This window comes from Nannospalax galili, unplaced genomic scaffold, assembly GCF_000622305.1.
Source record: "Nannospalax galili isolate Female #2095 unplaced genomic scaffold, S.galili_v1.0 scaffold107, whole genome shotgun sequence".
Classification (NCBI taxonomy): domain Eukaryota; kingdom Metazoa; phylum Chordata; class Mammalia; order Rodentia; family Spalacidae; genus Nannospalax; species Nannospalax galili.
Window position 1 is genome coordinate 1,061,610 of NW_008358490.1, and position 21,270 is coordinate 1,082,879.

The window sequence follows — 21,270 nt, forward strand, 5'->3', positions numbered from 1 at the left end:
GTGTATATATTTTTTAAAAAACTAAAAGAGGGTCAGGTGTGGTGGTGCACACCTTTAACCCCAGCACTTGGGAGGCAGAGACAGGCTGATTTCTGTAAGATTGAGGCCAGCCTGGCCTATTTAGTGAGTTCGAGGCCAGCTGGGGCTACAGGGAGGCCCTGCCTCAAAAAACTGGAAGAAAAAGAAAAAAGAATCAACTCTTTATAACAAAAGCAAAACAAGAAATATACTGCAAAAGCGGAAGTACTCCTGTCTGCTGAAGTCTGACGTCTCGTTCTTACATGGCGCAATTCTCTTTAGCCAGGTCCAGAATTGCTTAAATAGCCCATGCTTCCTCAGCCTCCCTTGCACATTGGCACATTCTGTGACTAAGAACTAGACATTGGGGGTGTGAACACAAGTGAATATATATATGTGTCAGACTTCTAGGTCACACCCTTAAAGAGAAGACACAAATTGTCATCTTCCTTTTTTCATTTTTAAATTTTATTTATTTTTATTTTATGTGTATGCGGGTATTGCTTGCATGTAGATAAGTACACCCATGTCGTGCAATGCCCGTAGAGGACAGAAGAGGCTGTCAGATCCCCTGGAACTGGAGTTATGGACAGTTGTTAGCTGCCATGTGGGTGCTGGGATTCGAACCCGGGTCTTCTGCAAGAACAGTCAGTGTTCTTAACTGCTGAGCCATCTCTCCAGCCCCACCTTCCTTTTTTTAAAGAAAAAAAAAATCCCTTTCCTTCTGGCTGGAAATGAAATGTGGAACAGCCATAGTGATTTATGAGGTAAAGATGGGCGTTGTGGATACAGACAAAAAGAAAGAGGCTGGGTGGGGGATGGATCTAGGGTGATTTAGAGCAGTGACATCATAACAGCTCAGACTTGCAAGTGTAAGGGAATTAAATTCCCACTTATTTACAGAGTTCCATCTTTGGGTTTTATCATAGCACCCTCAGCTACCCTCTACTAGTACTCTTCCAGCCATGAAGGAACTCACAGTATGTGAAGAGGAGGCAGGAACCAGACATCAGGGGGATGCAGGTACCAGCATGGCTCACATGCACTTGCAATGCTTCGACCACTGGGCGTTTGCTCAGTTGGCTCTTGTATCACCTTGACATCAGAACAGCATTTTTATAAGATTCATTATTTATTTATTTATTATTTATTTGAGACAGTGTCTCCATGTAGCCCCTGGCTTGGAACTCACTGTGTAGACTAGGCTGGCCTCAATCTCACAGAGATCTGCCTGCTTCTGCCTCCTGAGTTCTGGGATTAAAAGCATGTGCCACCATGCCTGGATTTATTTATCATATTTATGTGTACATGTGTATGCTTGCATGAGTTTCTATGTACCATATGAGTGCGGGAGCCTGTGTAAGCCCTAGAACTAGAGTTATAGGCACTTGTAAGCCGGCATGTGGGTCCTGGAAATCAAACCCAGGTCCTCTGCAAGAACAGTAAATGCTGTTAACCGTTGAGTCATCTCTCCAGCCCCACATTTTGGTATTTTGAGTACTTCTTTTCCTATACAGCACCGTAATTTTCTGAACCTGGCCTTGGAATTGGCATTTCAATAATGAATTCTCATTTCATCAGTGGAGGATGACAATTAGGAACCAAGATCTGGGCTGCAGGTATGCAGGTTACTAAGGGCTGTTGTTGCTCCTAAGACCCCATCATGGGGAGCTAGGAACTATGTATGTGTGTGTGTCTTTGTGTTCGTGTACATTTGTCTATGTCTGTTTTCACATCCATCCATGTATCTTTTCCAATATTGGTCACACCAATATCTCCAGTTCTATTCAGCACACAGGGATTGCTGTAATCACACTAGAAGTGTGACTCTCTTTTAGGACGATGAGAAGCTGGATCCATTACATCCAGCTAGGCACTTGTTTAGTCCTCTTGTATGAACCTCACTTAACAGCTCATCTCTTGCAGTGTGGCCTCTCAAGATGCCCCCACTGGTCCTCAGCCTGGACCCAGTGATGAGGGAAGAGCCCAGAGCTGCGGTTTACGTGAGCCCATGCTTTGATCATCACCTTGCTTCCCCCCGGTCTGGGCCCTGTGGCTTGCTTTTGGGGAGTGAACCAGCTCCCGGAGGATTCCCTTACACCACATCCCTGAACCTCTGAGCAGCTGGGATAGGACTTGTCTCTCCTCAAAGAATAAACCCAAGAGACACAGCTGAACAACAGGATATAAAAGCCAGACTCTGGGGCAACACTAGAGGCTCCTGCTGCCTAGGGTCCTTGGCCAGAGGGTAGCTTCTCCATAAGAGCATCCAACCATCCAACCAACCCTCTGACCCCATCCTCAAATATGCCTGCAATGATACCACCTGTGTTTCCTGCCCTGTGTAGGCTGACTTCAGGAGCCAGGCATTGTGAGTGGCTCCACAGGGATAGCTAGTCCTCCGTCAATGTCCTCAGGGGACCAGTTCCAGGACCGTGGGATACCAAAATCCTCAGGTCTTCCAGTCCTTTAGAAGGTAGCATTTTCTTTCAGCCTACACAGTCCTTCCATATAGTTTATTGTCCTGCTGGGGACTGAACCCAGGCCTTGCACACACTAGGCAAGTGTTTGTCACTGAACTGCATCTCCAGGCTCTTTTTACTTTTATTTTCATGCTTATTTTTGAGACAGGGTCTCACTATATAGCCCTGGCTAGCCTGGAACTCATTATGTAAACAAGGCTGGCCTTAAACTCGGAGATCTACCTGCCTCTGCCTCCAGAGTGCTGGGATTAAAGGCCTGTGCCATCTTGCCTGACCCTCTTTTTACTTAAAAATTTTAAAATTTATTTTCATATTATGTGTATGTGTGTTTTGTCTGTATGCATGTAAGTGCACCTTTGTCATGCAATGCCTGAGGAGGCCAGAAGGGGGCATCTCCTGGAGCTAGAGTTACTGATCATTGTTAGCTGCCATGTGGGTGCTGGGAACTGAACCTGGGTCTTCTGCAAGAGCAGCCGGTGCTTTTAATCACTGAGTCATCCCTCCAGCCTCCCTCTTTTTACTTTTTGAGACAGGGTCTCATTAAGTTGCCTAAGATGGCCTTAAACTGTCCCAAACAGGCTTTGAACTTGTAATCCTCCTGCCTCATCCTGAGTAGTTGGGATTACAGGTCTGTGCCACCAGGTCCAGCTTTAAATCATTACTAGATTTCTTAGCTCATACAATGTAAATGCCATGGAGCTGTGTGCTGTATTTTAATTTGTGTGATTTTTAAAAAATTGTTGTATTACTATTTCTTTTCTTTTTTGAGACAGGGTCTCACTATGTAGACCAGGCTGGCCTCAAACTACAGAGATTGACCTACCTCTACCTCCCAAGTCCTGAGATTAAAGGCATGTGCCGCTATGTCCAGCCCCTTTTTCTTTTCTTTACTGGATTTTCTTTCTTTTTGATTTTCCACTTTGGCTTTTTTTGGGGGGGGTCTTTTTGAAACAGGGTCTCCATGTAGCTCCAGCTTTCCTGGAACTCACTATGTAGACCAGGTTGGCCTCGAACTCACAGAGATCCACCTGCCTCTGCCTCCCAAGTGCTGGATTTAAAGGCATGCGCCACCATGCCCAACTTCCACTTTGTTTTTTGAGACAGGGTCTCAATATGTCACCCTGATAGTTATTTCTTTATATTAGTTGTGTGTTTGTTTATAGGTTTATGTCTGCACATTTGTAGGTATATGTGCATATGTATGTGGAGGCCAGAGGCTGACATTAGTTGTCTTCCTCAATCACTCCCCATCTCATTAATTTTTTTGAGACAGAGTCTCTCTGAACCTGGAACTCACTGTTTGGCCAGACTAGCCAGCAAGCCCCAAGGGTCCTCCTGTCTCTGCCTCCCCTTGCTGGGATTACAGACATGAGCCTCTGTACCCAGCTTTTTAAGTGGGTGCCAGGGATTGAACTCAGGTCCTTATTCAAGCATCTTATCAATGAAGCCATCTCTCTGGTCATTATCACTATTATTTGGATTATTATAATCCTAGGGTATGAGTACAGACACAGAGGAACAGTGGCATTCTCTCTTTCTGTGCTCACAGCAGTATTAAGAGGAAGCACTGTTACTGCCCATTTTGCTAAGGAGGATCTCAGGCTAGAGAATCAAAGGTACCTACCCAAAGCCACACAAGCACCCAGGTAAGAACTTGAACCTCACAGTCCAACCTCACTGTCCTGCTCTGTACCCTTGAGCCTGAACTGTGCTGTTCTTTCTACTGCTACCCATCAATCTGAGGATGCCTGTCTCCAGCTAGTGCTGGCTTTGTCCAGGAAACAGAGTCCCAAGTTCACACAAGTTAGTGAAAACTTTAAAGACATTATTATGTGATACCTAACACATTTGAAATGTGTAGTGTCACATATTTTTAGTCACATGGCAGAACAATAAAACAGCCTTCCTAGTCCTGAAAACCTCAAATCTTAAAAGTTGCACTAACCACAGGGTATAGCTCAGTGGTAGAATGTTTGCCTAACATACAAAAGACTGTGACTCAATCTCCAGTAATGCAAAAAACAAACCACCACCAACAACAAAAACCACTAGCAAGCCAGGTATGGTGCTGCACGTCTTTAATCCCAGCACTCGGGAGGCAGAGGCAGGCAGATCTCTGTGAGTTCAAAGCCAGCCTGATCTACATATAGAGTTCCAGGCCAGTGGTGGCTACAGGGAGACCCTGTCTCAAAAAGACCAAAATAGCTGGGCATGGTGGCACATGCCTTTAGTCCCAGCACTTGGGAGGCAGAGGCAGGCAGATCTCTCTGTGAGTTCAAGGCCAGCCTGGTCTACATAGTGAGTTCCAGGACAGCCGGGGCTACAGGGAGACCCTGTCTCAAAAAGACAAAAAAGACCAAAATAAATAAATAAATAAATAAATAAATCATTAGCAAATCTTTGTTTTTAAAAATAAGCCTTATGTTTGTATTTTTAGAGATCTACTGTGTTTTAAGAACAAAAAAACCTCTAAAAAATATTTAAAAGACAGGGCTGGAGATGGAGAGATGGCTCAACAGTTAAGAGCACTTGCTGCTTTTGCAGAGGATCTAGGTTCAAATCCCAACACTCACATAGCGGCTCACAACTGTCTATAACTCCAGCTTCAGATGCTCCAGTACTCTCTTCTGGCCTCCTCAGGAACTGCACCTACATGGTACATTTACATATATGCAGGTAAACACTCATATACAAAGTAAAAAATAAAATCTTTAAGAAAAATTTAAAGGGAATTACATATTGGCCCCTATTCTTCTACTGATCCTGAGTCCTTACAAAGCGAAGAGGCCACAAAGGGCTGACAAAACCTCATGAGTTCTCTCCATCTCTGTCCACTCAGATGTCGTGTGTGTGTGTGTGTGTGTGTGTGTATGCGTGTGTGGTGTGTGTGGTGTATGTATGTGTGTGCATGTGGGTATTCACCCACTCATGCATGTACAGAGGCCAGAGGTCAACACTGGGCATCTTCCTTTATTATTCTCCATCTTTTGTTTTTAATTTATTTTTATTTTGTGTGTATGAGTGTTTTGTGTGCATGTGTATGTACGTGCACCCATGCATGCAATGCCAATGGAGGCCAGAAGAGGGCATTAGATCGCCTGGTATGAGTTACTGATGGTTTTTAGTGGGTGCTGGGAACCAAACCTGGCTCCTCTGCAAGAGCCACCAGTGCTCTTAACCCCTGAGTCATCTCTCCAACCCCCTCCCCACCTTTTTTTTTTAGACAGGGTCTCCCCTGACTGACCTGGAACTCCCTATGTAGGCTTGGCTGGCCTCAAACTCACCGAGATCTACCTGTCTCTGCCACTTCAGTGCTGGGATTAAAGACACACACCCATGCCTTACCTTTTGAGACAGGATTTTTTCACTGAACCTGGAACTCACTGGTTGGCTAGACTGACTGTCTTTTGAGCCCCTGGGATCCATCTGTCTCCACCTCCAAGCATTGGTATTATAGGCAATGTCAGGCTTTTACATGAGTGCTGGGGATCAGAATTCAGGTCTTCATGCACTTTACCAACTGAGCCATCTCCCTGGCCCATCTATTCTGATGTCATCATACTTGATCTCTGCTGTCTGGAGAGCTCTTCCCAGACATGCTCCTGCCTCCTCTCTTCCCAGCTGTACCCCCTTGCTCATTTCTGTCCCTCTGGTTCTCAGCCCCAGTGCCAAATATGTTGAATTCCCCTTCTTCAAACATTCTGCAGAGCTCTATCCCCTTTGCAAGCATGAAATAAATCCACAGATAATAAAACCTACCCAAGCATACCCTTCAGAAATCATTAGGATGTATTAGAATTTATGGGAGAAATTAACGGAAACTAACATTTAATGATTGAATATATATTTCCACGTATAAGCACTCTGGCAGCTGCCTGCATGGGTACCCAGAGTTACTGTAAATGGCATAGTGACATAGTGAACTGACAGGTGTGCTATGTGAACTCAAATTCCATGGAGATGTAATTCCTTACGGTAGTAAACAACTCTTGCTGGAGCAAAGTACAGATCTGTGCGTATGCCTTGTGAATTCACAGTGAACGATACACCTGTGTCTAAAACTCTGCATGTCTAATATAAAACCAAGGTAGGCTCTGGGCTCCGATGAAAAAAAGCAGAATTTTTACCTACATAGCTGTTCTGCTGGGACATTCTAGAATGGCACGAAGGGGTTGATTTCATTTCTCCTCTCTTCAACTATCTTGTGCATAGCAGAATGTCTGGTGACCCTGGCACTAGCCAACTGAACACCACCTGGGGTACCCCCTAATTTATGTCAAGCCTATGGGAATTTTCAAAGTGTCCAGTAGGCGGCGCTGCTGCTCTGGTCAAGAAACATCAAGGACATCAAGGGCCTGGCACCCCCCCCTCCCCCCCCCGCCCTTTACTCACTACTCCCTACAGTATGAGCGTCCAGAGGGTAATGATGCATTCCTCAAAGGTTAGCACAATATCTGAATGAAGGAGCAGATACCTGAATGTCAGTTAGCCAGAATTCTGCGTTAGAGTGGGTTCAGAATCTTCTAAGGGGACTCGTGATTCATTAATCAAGATAATTAATCTATGTTTATTCCCTTTCAAAATTCAACCCCTGGGCTGGGGAATTTAGCTCAGTCAGTAAATCCCTTGTCTAGCAGGTATGAAACCCCGGGTTCTATTTCTAGGACTGCATAAACTGGGCATAGTGGCACATGACTGTAATTCCAATACTGAGGAGGTAGAGACAGGAGGATCAGAAGTTCAAGGACATTATCTGCCAGCATCCTTTCTCTCTTCATATTTTTCGTTCGTTTGTTTGCTTTTTGAGACAGGGTCTCCCTGTAGCTCCAGATGGCCTGGAACTCACTATATAGACCAGGTTGGTCTCAATCTCACAGACCTCCTGCCTCTGCCTCCCAAGTGCTGGGACTAAAGGCATGCACCAACACACCCAGTTCCTCTCCATATTTTAATTTGGTTACCGTAATGATTGCTGGCATTCCTGCCAAGCAAGCACTGAAGTGGGTAGCCCATTGTATTCGCCAGGAAATCCCTTCAGTCAGATGTTACCATGTTCCTCACTATACAAAAGAGGAAACTGAGACTCAGTAGTGAGGCCAGGCAGTTTTCTTGACATCACATATCCAAGCACAAAGCCTGGCTTTTAACATGAGGCATTTGCTGTCCTCAGCAGAGTCCACAGCTCAGATACATCCTCTGGATGTGCCATGGGCAGATAGCATTCTTGGAACACCTACAGGCATGGCGTTAACTCTGCCCCCATGCTGCCATTTGACTTAGAGCTGCCACTTAGCTGCCTTGTTGAAAGAGCCAATCAAAAAAGTTAATTTGACTGAAGGCTTCACATACTGCAATCTACTCCAATAGGAAAGAACTCGGGTCTGCCCTGGATCTGCCACGTGTGCCCAGGTGTTTTCATGGTGTATCCAGGATGGCTGGAAGGGAGCTCAGATCCTTAGTATGGGCGATGTCTCATTCTGCCCTGGAGAAAGAAGGCTGGAAGTAGATGGGGTGGGAAGGGCACACAGAGGAAGAAGGCTGGTTTTCCATGGTGTCCGGTCCAGCCAGTTTCCAGGATGGAGGTCACTGTCCTCACTCCAGCAGTCACACTCTTCATAGTCCCCTGCCTTAGGTTAGAAGTGTGAAAGCCTGATTCCACCCTGAAGGATCCAAGGGTTGGCCACAAAAGGAGAAAAAAAAATTGTTCTAGACGCTAAGGAAGTAGATTCAAAATGGGCTGTGTTGGTAGAGATGACAGGTGGGTGTTTCAGTTAGGAAAGTGGTCCAGAGGCTTGGAGCAGGTCTTTAAAGTCCTCTCCATCATCAAGATGTGTGACAGATGGTTCCAGACATTCGTCTCAACGGGCACTACCCAACAGGCCTAGCCTTCATTCTTAAGGCTGAGGCCTTTCCCTTCTCTTCCCAAGTCCTTGGGTGGATTTCCTAGGCACAACATGGAACACATTTCTGTGATTTATTCCTCCAACTCTGCTGGGGCCAGGCCTGCCTGGATATTTCTGTCTCTCCCAAAAGAAAACAAAACTCTACCCAGTAATGTAAGCAGGCAAAATCTTCACTCAGTAAAACAAACAAACCAGCTCCTTCAGGCCAGGCCCGGTGTTCCTAATATGGCATCAGGGACTGTACCCTGGGATGCAGTCAACATGACAGTCCCGCTCCCAGAAGTGGAACAGGCACTGATTCCAGGTGGCAGATGAAGGTCACATTCACATTGAGGTGGTTTCAAAGGTTGGGTGGGGTTCTTCAGGAACTGTGTTGTCAGATACAATACAGGAGGACCAGTTACATTAGAATTTCCTACTTGTAGTGAACTTTTTAGTCCAAGTATATCTCATTTGGGATATACTCACACTTAAAAATTATTCATTGATTCTCAGAGATCAGATTTAACTGGGCCTCCTGTATGTTATTTCCAACCTTCCAGGCTGAATATAAATGTGATCAGAGACCTAAAATGACTGGTGTCTTTAAAGGGGAGGAGAATGGTCTAAAGTGGGGGATGGGGCTCATAACCCAGAGCTTCTGTACATGATACAGTTCATGAAAACATAGTCTCTTTTGCACTAAAAACAACTGAAATGGAAACAGCTGCTGCTGAGTACGCATTGTCACCCAGGAAGTTAATGTCACTTTTAGTCTTTGGAAAATACCTGGAACTGGAATTTGACCTTGTAATTCACACAGGAGGAACCATTTCCAAGGACATAGTCATAAGTAAGTTATCTGGGCAAAGATGCCCATCCCACACTATAACAATCAATCATGAACACTTGTATGGCAGTGCTCTATGGAAACGAGTTGCTTAATTCAGACAATATTAATGCCTCAAAATAACAGGAATAACTCAAGTGCTCAGTATCAGGGGGCTAGTGAGGTAAGATGGCCCAGTTAATCGGTAGGCTGAATGTTATGCAGCCATTACAGCTAATGATTATTAAAGCTGTTGAAACACGGGAGACACTCAAGGTATGTTGACAAGAAGGGAGAAGCAGGATGGACGAGGAAAGACACGTTGCCTATTCAATAGGAAAGCTACGAGAAGGAACTCAGCACTAACCATGATTACGTTGGGTAAGTTTTCTTTTCATAGTCTCATTTTCCAAACCATTCTGTAATGAATGTGTTGTCAGCATCAACATTACAAACAAGGGTTGGGTACATAGCTCAGTAGCATGTATGCTTAATGCACTCGAAGGCCTGGTCTTGCACTCCAGCACCACACACACGGCCATGAAATGAACCAAAAGAACTGCAAAGTTTCTAGAATCTTCTTTTCCTTCTAGCCAGGTGGAATCCAGAATCTACTCATGGCTGCCTCACAGAGCTGTGTCTTGCTGCTCTTGCCTTCCCTCCCTACTTTCCAATGAAGTAAAAATAATATTTTATAAGTTTATCTTAGTTAGCAGGGTCTGCAACTAGTAACAGCTGAGATAGGAAGTTGAGACACACACAAGCCTGCCTTGGAGGGTATTGGGGCCATGGCACCTTGGCACAGCACCTGCCATTGCTTATAGCTGTTCTCACACCCCAGTCCCCAACCCTAGGATGTCTTCCACAACTCCATTCCTCAGGGCCCTAGTGACTCCGAACTCATCTAATTTTTTCCCCTGGACCATCATGAGCTTCTTGAGAACAAAGATGGTGCCCTTCCTTATCCCTCTGAGTGTAACTGGTCTCAACAGACTTGTTCTAAATAGGCACTTTGTGTATCCAACAAAGGCATAATGATAACTTGGGGTTGGGCACCTTGCCTTCTTTAGTTTGACTTTTGGTTTTCTAAGTCAGCTGTTTGTCTATTCCAAGCCCCAGCCAGGCTCCACTGGGAGTGACAGGTGTTCCATCTATGAGGTTTGCCCCAAGACCTCTTTTTGTTGTAAATGTCATGAATCACACATCCAGATGCTCAAAATGTTTGCATTTATGGACTCAATTTCATCCATCAAAAATCTCGAACAAGCAAGTGGCTTGTGATCAATAGACTTCATTTTTATTTTTGATTTTTGTTGGTTTGTTTTGGTATTTTTGAGACAGGGGCTCCCTGTAGCCCAAGCTGGCATGGAACTCGCTATGTAGACCAGACTGGCCTGAACTCACAGAGATCCACCTGCCTCTGCCTCTCAAGTGCTAGGATTAAAGGGGTGCACCACCACACCTGGCCTGTTTTGGTTTTTTAAATGCCATTTTCTTTATTCTGTGTGCACTTGTGGGTGTGGGTGCAGGCGTGTCACAGCATATGTGTGGAGATCAGAGGACAACTTGCAGGAATCCTCTCTTTCTACCATGTGAGACCCACAGATGAAACTCACATTGTCAGGCTCAGCAGTAATTGACTTTATAAATGCAACTTTATGTGCTCAAACTTACCAGTTTGGGACCTTACTGACATGCAAAAGAGAAAAGTTGAGAATTAGCTTTGAAATCATTTAGAGCAGGGCCAGCAGGCCTATTTCAAGGGAGCCTGGGCAGCAAAGGTTTTAGGCCTTGCTGGCCATACTGGTCTCTGTCCCAGGTACCCAGCTCTGCCGTTATGGCTGGAAATAAGCCAGGGAAAGAACTCAAAGGAACAGTGTCCAACAGTGCTGGTCCATGGACACTGGGACCATTTGGTGGCCTCTTCACCTGTTATGAAGGTGAACAATCGCTGATTGTTCACGCAATTCCCCCCATTTAAAGTGTTTTATTTTTCACTCGGGAGGCAGAGGCAGGCGGATCTTTGTGAGTTCAAGGCCAGCCTGGTCTACATAGTGAGTTCCAGGCCAGCTGGGACTACAGGGAGACCCTGTCTCAAAAAAGACAAAAAAGATGTTTTATTTTTATTATTTTTTATTTTATGTGTATAGTGTTTTGCCTGCATGTTTGGTGCACCCATGTTGTGCAATGCCCAGAGAGGTCAGAGGAGGGCATCAGATTCCCTGGAACTGGAGTTACAGATGGTTGTTACCTGCCTTGTGGGTGCTGGGAACTGAATTCTGGTCCTCTGCAAAAGCAGTCAGTGCTCTTAACCACTGAGCCTTCTCTCCAGCCCCTCTCCCCAACCATTTAAATAAATAAAACCATTCTTAGCTTGAGGGCCATACTAAAGATCTCAGGCTAGAAGGGAGTTTTAGGTTAGCTGGCCTTTGTATCACACGTTTGATAGCATGGTTCTGGGGTCAGCCAGCCTCACTTTTCCCTAGCTGTGACTTTGGTGGACCCTTCACCTTTTACCTTCTCACTTCCCTCAGGTGTAAAATAGGAAGAAGTAACTGACCTGCGCAAAGGGCTATTAAGATGAGTGTTCTGAGGGTGATAGTTCATGCTTATATTCTCAGCAATTGGGAGGCTAAGGCAGAAAGGTTGCTGTGTGTTTGAGGCCAGTCTGGGCTATAGTGTGAGACCCTGTGTCAACCTTCCTCACCTCAAAGAGCCAGCTGTGGTGGCTTACACTCTCAGGGTTGGGGAAGCTGAGGTAGGAGGATAACCAATTTAAGGCCAGCTGGGCTACAGAAATCAGTGCAAGGTCAGCCTGGTCTACTACCAGAGCTTGCCAAAACAAAACAACAAAATAAAACAAAACAAAAAAACAAAACTCAAAAAACCCCAAACGAAACCAAAATACTTAAAAAACATTGCCTGCATATTTTAGGTGCCTTACAAAGGTATATAGCTTGTGTGTGTGTGTGTGTGTGTGTGTGTGTGTGTGTGTGTGTGTGTGTCGGGGATCAAGAACAAGAACTCTTGAGTTCTGCCTCTTCTAGTGAGTTATATCTCTGAACTTTATTATTATTTTCAATTGTAAAACTACTGGGCAGCTGTGGGGCTGGAGAGATGGCTCAGCAGTTAAGAGCACTGGTTGTTCTTGCAGAAGATCCAAGTTCGAATCCCAGCACCCACGTAGCAGCTAACAACCGTCCTTAACTCCAGTTCCAGGGGATTCCACACCCTTTTCTGTCCTCCGAGGGTACTGCACAACACAGATGCACTTACACACATGCAGGCAATACAGTCATACACATAAAATAAAAATAAATAAAATAATTAATTAAAAAAACTATTGGGCAGCTGAGTACAAATGATGATGAGGATAATTTCTTGATTCTCTCCTCCCATGCATGGTGCCGAAGTTCCCAAGCCCCTGTGCACCCTAACATGGGAGTTGGGGTGGGAGGAGCACGGCTTTACTTACTGCAGTTTTGTCAGAATGTATAAACCATGCTTCTTGTGCCTTGCACGATATACTCCCTGGTACCCGCAAGGTCCTGCTCTGACTTGTATATTTTCTTGATCCAACTCTTTCTCTAAGCCTTCCCTCAAGAGTTCTGATTTGATGGGTTCAGGATGGGACCCCAACTGAGGTCGTTGTTTGCTAAAGCAGCCAGGGACCAGATGGTTTTATGTTTTGCTGAGAAATTTAGTCCCAGTCTCTGTCTTAGTTTCTTGCTCTGATAAAATACTCAGACACAAGTGAAGAAGGGTTTATTTTAGCTCACAGCTCCGGGGTGCAGTCCATCTTGCAGGGAAGTTCTGGTAGAAGGAACTTCCTGGCAGCTGGTCACATTATATCCAAAGTCAGGAAGCAGAGGGAGTAAATGTTGGGGCTTGGTTTTTGTTCTCTTTTTAATTCAGACTGGTATCCCCAACCAAGGGAATGATATCACTCACATTTAGAGTGGGTCTTCCCACCTCAATTAACCTAATCAACATAATCCCCTCCTAGGCATGCTCAGAGGCTAAATACTCTTACAGGTGTGCCTGTAGACTGTTTCCCAGGTGATCCTGTCAGTTGATAATCAACTCTAACCATCACAGTTCCCATTGGATCAGAACCTGTGATTGTTATTGTTGTTTTGGGCTGTTGCCATACTGGGGTTGAATCCAGGGCCTTCTGCATGCTCAGTATACACTCTTCTACCAAAGTCTACTCCCTAAGCCTGCGTTTTAACAAGTCTCCAGGAAGATGAAGATACACAGCTCTTAGGCATGCTTCCCTCTCTGCACTGCTATGTTTGAATGTGGTTTTGAGACACACAGCTGTGGATGATAGTGAAGGGCTGACCATGTGGGCTGTGATACCCCCCCACACCTTTTTTTCTTTTCCTTTTTAAATCTGGATTTCTCATAAGCAAAGTCCTATTGCAGTGGTCTATCTGGCAGAGCCCAGAGGGTGGGGCTGTGCCAGGAAAAGCAATTTAGGATCCAAAAGGCCACCAGGGGCCTCTTTCCCCATTACCCCAGAGGGTAGACGTCACTGGGGCCTGTGGGGCTGGCCAGGGGGTGGGTGGTAGCTGGCATTTCTTAATATAGTTAGTCAGTAGTTATGTTTTCTAAGTGCCACAGAGGACTAAAGGAATGTCACTAAATGTTTGGCACAGAGGGAAATGATGGCTTTGTGAGGGTTTTCCCAGGCCTTGGAAACATATCACAGAAGGGACCTTTAGGAGACCAATCCTCAAGGCCAGGTCTGCTTACTGTGTGTCCGCACTTTGGCTTCAGGCTAAAAGCAGTGGTTTGAGCAGAGCCAGAACTGCCCAAGGAGGCTTTGGCTCTGGGCTCTGTGGGTTCCACCAGCTGAGCTCAGGTGGCTGGCAGGCAGGGCTGGTTGCCTTGGGCTCTCTCCCGTGTAGGTTCTCTCTCTCTCTCTCTCTCTCTCTCTCTCTCTCTCTCTCTCTCTCTCTCCCTCTGTTTATTGGCCTGCACTAAGGGCAGTTGCTGCAGAGCTGTCTTGCGAAACTTTGCTGCACTGTTCGGTCTGAACCTTTCCTTCCTTCTTTCTTCCAGGGGTCCCGAGAAGAGGAAGGAGAACTCTGCATTTCCCCACTGTCTCCTCTCCTGTTTGAGTCTCCTCTCTGCTGGATGTGGTGGCACACGCCTTTAATCCCAGGAGGCAGAGGCAGGAGGATCTCTGTGAGTTCAAGGCCAGTCTGGTCTATATAGTGAGTTTCAGGCCATCTGGAGCTACAGGGGGACCCTGTCTCAAAAAGACCAAACAAACAAAAAACCGCACAAAACATGGCAGTGTTAATTCGATTCTACTGGAATATTTTATTTAATTTGTTTTTGAGACAGAGTTTCACTGTATAGTCCAGGCTGGCCTCAAACTCATGATCCATCTGCCTCAGCTTTCCAAGTGTGGGGATTGCATATGTGCACCATAATGCCTGGCCTTGGAGAATGTTATTTTAAAAATCTGCCTACTGAAAAAAAGTTTTTCTGACTCATCTCCAGCTGGGTGAAGAATTAGAGAACCCACTTTGGTGCTTCAGAAGTTTTCTTTTCTGAAAACACTCACTGCAACAGAACTGGGTATTTCTTGGACTTGTGCTGTGCCCAGCCCTTCACAGACTTCCCCGCTCTGTAATAGCCAGGTGTTTCCCCTTGCTCTACTTGCATATAACTGAAAGCAGTATGTGCTTGATTAAAAGTGTTTGGTTTTTGCCGGGCGTGGTGGTGCACGCCTTTAATCCCAGCGCTTGGCAGGCAGAAGTAGGAGGATCTCTGTGAGTTTGAGGCCAGCCTGGTCTCCATAGCGAATCCAGGCGAGCCAGGGCTACAGGGAGGCCCTGTCTCAAAAAAGACAAAAAAAAATTTTTTTATTTTTGCTGGGCATAGTGGCACATGCCTTTAGCCCCAGCACTTGGGAGGCAGAGGCGGAGGCAGGCGGATCTCTGTGAGTTTGAGGCCAGCCTGGTCTACATAGCTAGTTCCAGGCCAGCTGAAGCTAAAAAGACCAAAAATAAATAAATAGGTAAATAAAAGTGTTTTGTTTTTTTTTTTTGTCTTTTTGAGACAGGGTCTCTCTGTAGCCCCAGGTGTTCTGGAACTCACTGTGTAGACCAGGCTGGCCTCGAACTTACAAAGATCCACCTGCTTCTGCCTCCCAAATGCTGGAATTAAAGGCATGCACCACCACTCTTGGCTTATTTTTAAATATTTATTATTTTTATTTTATGTGTATGAATGTATTACCTGCATGTATGTAAATACACCTGTGTTGTGCAATGCCCAAAGAGGTCAGAAGAGGGTGTCGGATTCTCCTGGAATGGACAGTTGTTAGCTGCCATGTGGGTGCTGGGAATTGAACCTGGGTCCTCTGCAAGAGCAGCCAGTTTTCTTAACCACTAAGCCATCTCTCCAGCCCTGAAAAATGTTTTATTTATTTATTTATGTGTGTGTGTGTGTGTGTGTTCATGTGGCTGTGTGTGTTGTGCTCGTGTGTGTGTGTGTGTATGCATGTGAGCATGGGCCTCTGTGTGTGTGGCGTATGTATGTGTTCATGTGGGCACATACCTCTGTATGTGTGTATGTATGTGTATATGTGGATGGTATACATATATGTTCATGTGGGCATGTCTCTGTTTCTGTAGGCCTGTGGTCAGCATCACATGTCCTCTTCTATCACTCTGTGTCCTTTTTTTTTGAAAAGAGACATTCTCACTGATTCTGGAGCTCAATAATTGGTTAGACTGTCTGGCCAGCAAACTCCAGGGTCCTCCTGCCTCACACCCCAGCACTAAGGTTACCGATGCACACTGCCACACTTGGTTTTTACATGGGTGCTCAAGATCTGAACTCAGGTCCTCAGTGCATAGCAAGCCCTTTACCCACTGAGTCATCTTCCTAGGCCCCCCCCTCAAATATTCAACAAATATGCAATGAAAACTGAGGCTCTTCAGACCCCAGGTACCTCCTTTCCCATTTTTCTCCCCAAAGGCAACTTCTGCTAATGGATTCTTATATACTTTTTCAGAACTTAGACTGTCTCTGTTCACACAAAAATACCATGATACATGTTTCCTTGACTTTTGTGTATGTGAAAGGTATATGCATGCAGATGTGTACAGATGTGGAGGCCAGAGACAGCCTTGGATGTCATCCTCAGAAATGCCAACCAATCCTTTGAGATAAGGTCGCTTACTGGTCTGGGGTTTACAAATTTAGGCCAGCTTGGCTGACCAGCCAGCCCTAGGGACACTCCTGTCTCTCCCAACTCAGTGCTGGGATTATAAGAGCATGCCACCACACCTGGCTTTTTACATGTACTGAACATTATTTATTTATTTAGTTTTACGTGTGTCTTGCCTGCATGCATGTGAATGTACCATGTGTGTGCAATGCCCTCAGAGGCCAGAAGAGGGTGTCAGATCTCCTGGAACTGGAGTTAGTTGCTACGTGGGTGCTGGGAACTGAACCCAGGTCCTCTGCAAGAGCAGCAGTGCTCTTGACTGCTGAACCATCTCTCTAGCCCCTTATGTAGGCTTTTTATGTGGGTGCTGGGCTCAAACTTAGACCCTTATGTTTGTGAGGCAAGCACTTGACTGAGTTATCTTCTCCCTAGCCTCTAGCATTGACTTTTTCAATGCAAAGGCAGCCTACTACATACTTTCTATTGTACTTGAGTGGTTTTTTTTGTTTGTTTATTTTTAAATAATATAGCTGAGAGACACTTTGCTATCTGCAGTTTTGAAGGCCACCAATGACCCTTCTGTCATCAGGTCTGAGAGTACTATGAGTCCTGCTTTTGTTCTACCTAGCCGATGGCCCCTTTCTGCTAGAAGTGTTTCCTTGGACTACACGCTCTCCTGGCTTTGTTTCTTCTCTCTGGCTGGTTCTCCTGCTGCTCCTGACCTCTGAACATTGCCATACCCCTTGGCTCCATCCTTGACCTTTTCTCTGCCTACTCTTTACACCATAGGTGATCTCATCCAGTCTTGTGGTTCCAAGTAACATCTGAACACTCACATAACTCTTCCCGATGTTATCTCTAGCCTGAGTCACAGGCCTGAACTCCAGCCTCTTTCATCAAATTGCCTGCATGCTGTCTCCACTGGATAAACATCTCAAAATGGAACACCTGACTCAAGGCCCTGAACCCGTGCCTCCTTTTGTCTCCCTGTCTTTGTAGCTGGCAACCTCATTCTGTAGTTGCTCAGGCATGATCGGCAACATGCATGATTTCTCTTTTGTTTGCACTCACATGTGCCACTCACAGCAGATGCCACTGGCTCTTTCTTCTGGCTCTTTCTAGAGTCTGACCATGTCCCACCACCTTCCTTGCTACCACCTGGACTGAGCCACCAGCATCGCTGGCCTGGGTCACTGCAATGGCTTCCTTTGGTCTCTCTGTCCTAGTCTTGCTCTCTTAAAAGTGGCTCAACACAGTAGCAAGGTGATTCTGGTAAAAGCAGACCAGGTCCTGTTGTCTCCATAGGATTTCTACTTTATTTTATTTTTTGAGACAGGGTCTTCCTGTAGCCCCAGCTGACCTGGAACTTGCTATGTAGACCAGGCTGGCCTCGAACTCACAGAGATCCACCTGCCTCTGCCTCCCAAGCACTGAGATTAAAGACATGCACCACCACACCAGGCAGGATTCCCATTTAAATTAGAAGAAACCCCCATGGTCCTCTGTGATCTTTCTCCTACCACTCCTCCTCATCTCATTTTATTCCAGCAAGCTGGCCTTCTCACAGGCCCTACCTAACATCAAACCCACACCCAGCCTCAAGGTACTTATTGTTCCTCTACCTCACCCAGCCAAGTATCTGCTTGACGTGCTCATTCACCCTTGTTGAACTTTTGCTCAGATGTCACCTTTCTATGGCCTCTACCCCAGCTCCCTGTTCAAATCCTTAGCAGTGCTCCCTGGTGAGCATCCCCTTTCCCACATGGAGAATGGAAGTGACTTGTCCAAGCTAAGAAGAGCTGGACTAGGTCTCTAAAGCCAGGTTTTTCTTTTCTTTTCTTTTTGGTCTTTTTAAGACAGGGTCTTCCTGTAGCCCCAGCTGTCCTGGAACTCACTATGTAGACCAGGCTGGCCTTGAACTCACGGAGATCCGCCTGCCTCTGCCTCCTGAGTGCTGGGATTAAAGGCATGCGCCACCACGCCCGGCCACTTTTCCTTATTTTAAACAATATTTATTATTTTTATTTTATGTAGGAGTGTATTGCATGCATGTATGTAAGTGAACCTATATCATGCATGCCTGAGGAGGTCAGAAGAGAGCTTCAGATTCCCCTGGAACTGGAGTTACAGACGGCTGTCAGCTGCCATGTAGATGATTGGAATCGATCCTAGGTTCTCTGCAAGAGCAGTCAATGCTCTTAACCACTGAGCCATCTCTCCAGCTTGCAAGTCAGGTTTTCCTAAAGCTTCTGACTGAGGGATACCATCACCCTTACCCTGCCCACACTGTACTTTCAGAGCACAGCACGTTTGAGACAGTATAGTCACCAGGCTTTTGTATCCTGAGGTGCTTTTGTGGAGCAGGACTTATACCTATGTTAGAATGGAGGACCATTAGGGGCCAGCAGAGTCACAGGGACAAGTGAGTGGACAGTCCTGTTCACCTTGAAATTTCTAGTGGGGACAAACCTCTCCCAGTTGCAAGTCAGGAAACTAGAAGGAAGAAGGGTTAGGGGGGTTGTGACCAGGGAAAGAAAGCAGGCCCTGAGGCAGGGCCTTCAGCAAAGGCTTTCTCTGAGCCTGGGGACTTCTAGGACCTTGTACACTTGACCCCAGGGCAAGCTTTCAGTTAGCACCTCCAGATGTGGCATCTGCTGCTCACTTCACAGATGACAGTAACAAAGGAACTTCATCCAGCTGTCATTAGGAGGCACAACTTTGTCTCCAGTGTCCTTCCCCAGTCCCCCTGGTCATCCTTCCTATCTCCCTACTCATCTGATTGTCCCCACTAGGTCTGCTGTTCTTGCCTTTTCACCCTCTGAACCTCTGCACTCCTCATCTAGAAAACTTCTCCCAACCCTGAACTCCTTCCTACTCATCTTTCAGGATCCAATGTCACAGCCTCCAGCCATTCAGCAAAGCAGGACAGACTGCCCAGTTCCTTGTTTTTCATATGGCTCTCATCACATGCTTCAGGAGTCAATGGCTTATGTACCTCAGGCTTATTCATTTCTGGTCTCCAAGGCCAGCAGGATCCTGCCACACCCTGGGCTCCCTGTGTCTGCTGAAGGAGGGAAGAAACGCCCAACAAGCATCCTGAATCATTCAGACTCAGGGCTCCCTTCTAAGAAACTTACAGCCTCTGCCAGTGTGCGGGAATTTCTACTACTGACCAACAGTGAAACACTTATTACTGCCTGTTTGCTCTCTAACCTTCTCCCTTTTTACCCTTTTAGACTTCCTGTCCCAATTTCTTCCTGTAGTCCTGGGTTGGCCTTGCCATGATGTCCCTCCAAAAGCAACCTTCCTAAGGTACAGAACTGAATCTTGAAGCTGCCACCCCCTGCCTTCTAGCTTCCCTTGGGCAAGGATGCCAAGGCCCTGCCTTCCAGGACCATCTGAACACACTGCCTCTAACCGTCTCTCATCCTTTTTCTCCAATTAAAGAAAAACTAAAGGCACTAGACTTTATTTAAAGAAGCAGATTACTGGAGCTGGAAAGATGGCTCAGCAGTTAAGAGCACTGGCTGCTCTTTCAGAGGACCTGGGTTCAATTCCCAGTACCCACATGGCGGCTAACAACCCCAAACTGCCCTCCCCCCATTTCCAGTTCCAGGGGAATCCATCACCCTCTTCTAACCTCTGGGGGCACTGCACAACATGGGTGCACTTACACATATGCAAGCAATACATTCATACACATAAAATAACACTAAATAAAATATTTTGAAAAAAAGCAGCAGATTGCTATACCCAGGCTTTGCAGCAGGGAGTAAATAAACTCCACATTCAGGCTACAAGGAAAGATGAGAATTCACTACCAAGGAGCAGAGTGAGGCATCTGTGGGTGGAGAATTACTGAGTGGAAACATCAGGGCTCCTGGGATTCCAGATCAATTCACTTGACAGGATTCCTTTAAAATTTTATTGTACATTTATTTATTTGTGTGTGAGCACACATATGGAGCTCAGAGGACAATGTGGGAATAGGCTCTCTCCTTCCACCATGTGAGTCCTGGAGATTGAACTCAGGTTATCGGTGTTGGTGACAAGTGCCTTTATCCTCTCAGACATCTTGCCGGCCCCACTCGACAGGATCCTTACTGTAGGCAGGTCACAGTGATCTGACACTAAGGGTGGCAAACTTTTCTGATTCAGGGAGGAGTCTTGCTAAAACTGAGCCAAGTGGGCCAAGGACAGAGCCCAAGGTTTTGGGCCTAGGCCCAAAGAAGACTCAGCCTGACTCAAGTCTGGCTCAGGAGTGGCTCAACCATCTACTAACACTTCAGTGCTTTCATTTCTCCCTCCTCCATCCAAACTCTTCCTCTTCTCAGATCGTCAACGTTGCTCTTATTTCCAAGGCCAGCTTAAATGTCTCGCCTGAAATTTAGAGCTTCCTATGGAAACCCATTTTTCCTTGGTTTCCTATGCCTGGAGCGCTCTGAGAGCAGGAAAGCAAGGTACTGCCCCATGGACCTGAGCAGGGCAGGTGGCTCAGAGAATCCAGGCACTGCGCCCCTGCACCTGGAAAAGAAAAGGGTCTCCCAAGGATGCTCTGAGCAGCCTTGCTGCTTCAAGCCCAGGTGCTTTCCCTCCCTCCGTTGAGGGGGACCACAGAGCATGAGCTGGTGGTTAACAGGCCTGGCTTGGGCCTAGGGCAGCAGTCTGCACCGGTGAGAGATGCTATGCAACAGGACATCTCAGGCCCCTGGCTGCAGTGGTAACGAATTGCCTCGGGGGCGATCCCGCTGGGGCACAACGCGCCCACGCTGCGACTCCCTCACCCCGCCTCTTCTGCAAGTCAAACCCTTTTCAAGTCGGCCTCGCACTCTCCACCCGCGCCATAAACAAGCACCCCACGACTAC